The sequence below is a fragment of the Oncorhynchus keta genome, unplaced genomic scaffold (assembly GCF_023373465.1).
Source record: "Oncorhynchus keta strain PuntledgeMale-10-30-2019 unplaced genomic scaffold, Oket_V2 Un_contig_1717_pilon_pilon, whole genome shotgun sequence".
Taxonomy (NCBI): Eukaryota; Metazoa; Chordata; class Actinopteri; order Salmoniformes; family Salmonidae; genus Oncorhynchus; species Oncorhynchus keta.
Window position 1 is genome coordinate 11,145 of NW_026280332.1, and position 5,844 is coordinate 16,988.

The window sequence follows — 5,844 nt, forward strand, 5'->3', positions numbered from 1 at the left end:
AATACAAATACAAATTATATATATATATTATTATTATGTATTTTTTTTTGGGGGGGGGGGCGGTGGGTTGCCTGTTTTGCATGTTATTTTGGCATTAATATGTGTCCCATATCAGTTTGCAAACAATGTAAAATATAAATATATATAATTGAGTTAATAAAGTCACATACAAACATGTTCTCTCTTGTGTTTTCTTGAGTAAGGCAGCTCCAAAACGCAGGTTGTTTTCTTGAGTAAGGCAGCTCCAAAACGCAGGTGTTTCAGTCTAGCTCAGTGCTTTCCTGTGGTGGTGGTGGTGGTGGGAGCGAGACAGCAAAAAATAGGAGCATTGCGCCGTGATTGGCTCGGTGTTCTGTCACTCATGGAGACACTACGTCATCGCCAAGTTTAAGTCCTTATATGGTTAAACATGCAAAATTTCAGCCCTTTGGGGCCGGCCATAGAGTTATATTACAAGTGTCCTTCCAAGAAGGCTGAAGGTCATTGACCACAGATAGAATGATGTCAAATCATGTGATATCTACAGTAGTTTTGATTGGACTGATCATGTCAACATCATACTTTCAAAGTCTTAGCTAGCAGTCATCATCATGAATCAAGTCGACAATCTACTGACAAATCATGTTTATTCCTTGTCATATGAAGAGAAATAATGAAGAGGAAATGATAGATAAAACGTATCGGTGCTCATCGGCCATTGGACATAAAGATTACACAACAAGTTAGAAATCGTATTTTCAACAATGAGTCGTTTGGTAGGAATCAGTGGCTAACTGCAAGCATTGCAAAGCAACCAGTAGCCTGCTATTCAATGGAGTGGCTGTGTGTTCGTTTCTCTCCCAGAGTTCCCACCATACATCTAGAGAAGGCCAGACTTTGATGACAAAGTTTGATGACAAAATTTGCTCACGAGGGACTGCCTGTTCAAGTGTTCACATCACAACAAGGTGAGTCCAAAAATGTCTTGTCTGCTGCTGCATAAATGATGTAACATGCCAGGGAGATAATGTACAGTATACTACATTTACATTTAAGTCATTTAGCAGACGCTCTTATCCAGAGCGACTTACAAATTGGTGCATTCACCTTATGACATACTGTAGCTAAGAAATCAATACTAAGTGTGTGTTGTGTAGTAAGCTGTTAGTAGCCCATGTGCCTCACCCTAATCATTTGGTTTATTTTCACCTCTTAATTTCGCCTAACGTTACTGCTCTGACTTGGTGGTGCTGCACATGAAGCCTATAACCTGTTTTTGAGAAATGTCATCATCTAATATTGTAAGAGGTTTCATTGCCTGCTTATATGCCACCTTTATTTATCCTACGGTTCTGACTTGGTGTACAGGGAAAATACTGTAAGAACAGGCCCACGTTCTGCATTCTGTCACAGTACTTTTCAAAAGTGCTAAACACAGTAGTTATATTTACTACGTCAGTCTTGCTGTAGCTCGCTCATTAATGTCTTCATCGAAATGACGGATTGCCTCTGCTCATCTTTCCCTTATGCAATAGTTTGTCCATCTCACTTGTCAGTAGAAACCACATTTGGTTAATTAAGCAAGTCCAAAAAAAAAACTAGGCTGAATGAATTGTTTCGCTGCCAGACAAGGTGTCAGCTGATAGCCAGGTGTAGCCGTGGTATGGATTCACTCCATGGTGCTGAACAGACAGCTCCGCTGATGAGACAGCTTTATATTGGCCCTAACAGATTATGGGCTCCGCTTGTCGTCGTTGTAGTGAAATTAATGCATTGTTTAGTATTGTGTTGTGTCTATGCTGGCATGCATCTAAAAAAAATATGTTTTATAGTTTGCCACACCAAGATTTTTATTTACATGCTAAAATCATCATTGCCTGCGAGATCAGGTGCGCGTGAGGTCTCAATTTGAATAGAGTAGGCTGTGGCCTCTATGCATGGATGGAGAAGCACGGGGCAGTTACTTTTCCAAGGAAATATACTTCATAAATAGGCCTATGATTAGGCTATAGTTTACAAAATTACCTAGAAAAGAAATAATGGTCAACCATATTTCATCTTCTGAAAATCCTCCCATTCCTAAAAGGTAGGATATAAAAATAGCTCAAGAAAAGTGCTCAATCTCTCCAACTCTGATCTCTTCAAACTACATCTATCATAGTGGCTGATAGAGCCCACTAATACAGATAGCCTAATACAATGTGCCACGTGAAAATCTCTCGTATTTTAACCTATTTCTTCAGTTATTTTTTTGCGCATTTGATATTGCCTATACAGGGCACAAAAATGCTGTGACCATGGCTGGAAAGTGAGCGTCGTCACACACGTCTAAAATGACATTGCTGGACTGCGGTTGGGTTTGGGACCAGTTCTTGCAGTACCGGGTTGGAGTCGGGACATAAAGCCAGCGGGTGCGCTATGATATGCTGTAGGTGTGAGTGGGAGCTGGATTAAGAAATCAGTCCCGGGCAGACCACGAATTAGTTTCTTGTCGCTACCCTGTGGTGCCAATTGAAATGACAGTCTTATAACGCATTATAACGGCACGGCATTAGGTCTCATTCAAATCTGCTTACTCACTCTCAAACCAATAGGCCCGAACTAACTGAATTCCTCGTGTATATGACATGACTGGATATAGGATAAAACAGTTCAACACAATCTGACGACAAAAAGGGCCTTTCTAACTACAAGTTCACCAGTATCCCAAAGTATTAAGCGAAATCAAGCATAGAAAACAGCATTGGTATAATAAAACACATTTTCCCATAAATTAAATCGCACGTAAAAATGTGTGTCTTTTCTCGCAAATTCTGTTCAGAAAGTATTGTGTGTAGTCTACTGGTAAAATGTGTCTTTTCACACGAATTAAGTAGCACATAAATTCGTGTCTTATCTCACGAATTAAGCCGCACAAAAACGCACGAAATCTGCTGAAATACATTATGTACATTTATGCACGAATTCAATGTGATATTGTGTTGAACAGTTCCCCCTAGGATATAAGAGCTTCTGCTAAATGACTAAATTGTTCATGTAAATGAGGGTGTAACAGAACAAGTGTGCTGTTGTAGCCAAATATGTGCACCGTCTCTGTCTCGTGCAGCCGTGCGTTATTCAGAGAGACCGGAACTAAAACCACCTGTCACTCAAACCACTGGACCTGGGGCGAACCCCAAGTCAAACACTTCACTACCAAACCATACAAGGATATCAATAATCAATGATTTGTGTATCAGTAATATTTTGTCAAAGAACAGGACATTCGTTTTTGTGAAGGCGAGAGTTTTAGAATTGATGAGTGAATGATTCTACATCCTCCAGTGTTCCGGGAAGTGCCGGAAATGTCACATGAGTTGACGCCGGAGAGACGAAGCAGGTACGGGGAGTAAAAGCATTTAATCATAACATTTACATTTACATTTAAGTCATTTAGCAGACGCTCTTATCCAGAGCGACTTACAAATTGGTGCATTCACCTTATGACATCCAGTGGAACAGCCACTTTACAATAGTGCATCTAACGGACAGAGACGAGACCGGAACAGCATCACGAACACATTCAAAAGACAGAAACAATACAATGCAGCAGCGGGTGAACAGAGCTGGGGAATAGACAACTATAGGGGAGGGAAATAACATGAGGGAGGGCAGGTGAACAGAGCTGGGGAATAGACAACTATAGGGGAGGGAAATAACATGAGGGAGGGCAGGTGAACAGAGCTGGGGAATAGACAACTATAGGGGAGGGAAATAACATGAGGGAGGGCAGGTGAACAGAGCTGGGGAATAGACAACTATAGGGGAGGGAAATAACATGAGGGAGGGCAGGTGAACAGAGCTGGGGAATAGACAACTATAGGGGAGGGAAATAACATGAGGGAGGGCAGGTGAACAGAGCTGGGGAATAGACAACTATAGGGGAGGGAAATAACATGAGGGAGGGCAGGTGAACAGAGCTGGGGAATAGACAACTATAGGGGAGGGAAATAACATGAGGGAGGGCAGGTGAACAGAGCTGGGGAATAGACAACTATAGGGGAGGGAAATAACATGAGGGAGGGCAGGTGAACAGAGCTGGGGAATAGACAACTATAGGGGAGGGAAATAACATGAGGGAGGGCAGGTGAACAGAGCTGGGGAATAGACAACTATAGGGGAGGGAAATAACATGAGGGAGGGCAGGTGAACAGAGCTGGGGAATAGACAACTATAGGGGAGGGAAATAACATGAGGGAGGGCAGGGGAACAGAGCTGGGGAATAGACAACTATAGGGGAGGGAAATAACATGTGATAAGTGAGTCCAGGTGAGTCCAGGGGGAATAGACAACTATAGGGGAGGGAAATAACATGTGATAAGTGAGTCCAGGTGAGTCCAGTAACGCAGATGATGCGAGTGACGAGGGAGGGCAGGTGTGAGTGATGGATGGCAGGAGTGAGTGATGGACGGCAGGAGTGAGTGATGGATGGCAGGAGTGAGTGATGGATGGCAGGAGTGAGTGATGGATGGCAGGAGTGAGTGATGGATGGCAGGTGTGAGTGATGGATGGCAGGAGTGAGTGATGGATGGCAGGTGTGAGTGATGGATGGCAGGAGTGAGTGATGGATGGCAGGAGTGAGTGATGGATGGCAGGAGTGAGTGATGGATGGCAGGTGTGAGTGATGGATGGCAGGAGTGAGTGATGGATGGCAGGTGTGAGTGATGGATGGCAGGTGTGAGTGATGGATGGCAGGAGTGAGTGATGGATGGCAGGTGTGAGTGATGGATGGCAGGTGTGAGTGATGGATGGCAGGTGTGAGTGATGGACGGCAGGTGTGAGTGATGGATGGCAGGTGTGAGCAATGGATAGCAGGTGTGAGTGATGGATGGCAGGTGTGAGTGATGGATGGCAGGTGTGAGTGATGGATGGCAGGAGTGAGTGATGGATGGCAGGTGTGAGTGATGGATGGCAGGAGTGAGTGATGGATGGCAGGTGTGAGTGATGGATGGCAGGAGTGAGTGATGGATGGCAGGAGTGAGTGATGGATGGCAGGAGTGAGTGATGGATAGCAGGTGTGAGTGATGGATGGCAGGAGTGAGTGATGCAGGGTAATCTGGCGCCCTCAAGCGCCAGACGGAGGGAAGAGCGGGAGCAGACGTGACAGGAACAGAAAGTGAGCGTGAGAGGGGCGTGACTTGGGGAACTCTGAGGTAAAAAACACACATTTAGAATAAAGCATTAAAGGTATATCATTGTATTTGCGTAGTGGCCTCCAGCAGTAGACTAGAGGCGGTTATAGAAGTTGCAAACATGGCGTTTTTTTTTTTTGTAGCTTCGGGTCCGAGGAAAAAAAACAGCCTTTTATGAAAGCATTTATGCAATTCTATGTAATTTTAGTAGGGAGACCTTACAGTGAAATGCTTACTTACAGATTCTAACCAATAGTGTGAAGAAAAAGGTGTGTGTGCGTGTGCGTGTGTGCGTGCGTGCGTGCGTGTGCGTGCGTGCGTGCGTGTGTGTGTGTGTGTGTGTGTGTGTGTGTGTGTGTGTGTGTGTGTGTGCGCGTGCACGCGTGTGTAGGTAAGTAAAGAAATAAAACAACAGTAAAAATACATTTGAAAATAAGAGCAGCAAGGCTCTATACAGACACCGTTAGTCAGGCTAATAGCACAACTGGTTAGGAGACCGTAAAACGGAGGCCATCTCCTCCAGCGCCAGACATCAGTGTGTGGATGAACTCTGAACGCGTGGGGTTCAACAAGGGTTCTTCTAGGATCCTCAAAGTTCTTCAAAGAACCTTAGGGTTCTTGGCATTGAAAATTACACCCCCCCCCACCTCCCCACCCCCAAAAGGTTCTTTCAAGAACCGCCATAGGAGTGGGG

General features: G+C 44.4%; 1 long non-coding RNA gene across 2 annotated transcripts; it reads left to right on the forward strand.

Annotated features, from left to right (window-relative positions):
* The first annotated feature begins 4,480 nt into the window (after window positions 1-4,480).
* Window positions 4,481-5,191, forward strand: LOC127919592 (uncharacterized). 2 transcript variants are annotated; one of them, XR_008103374.1, is made up of 3 exons: window positions 4,481-4,553; window positions 4,874-4,953; window positions 5,014-5,191. It is a non-coding gene; the product is annotated as an uncharacterized LOC127919592 (long non-coding RNA). The 2 variants fall into 2 exon arrangements; XR_008103373.1 differs by having other exon boundaries at window positions 4,491-4,673.
* The last annotated feature ends 653 nt before the right edge of the window (window positions 5,192-5,844 follow it).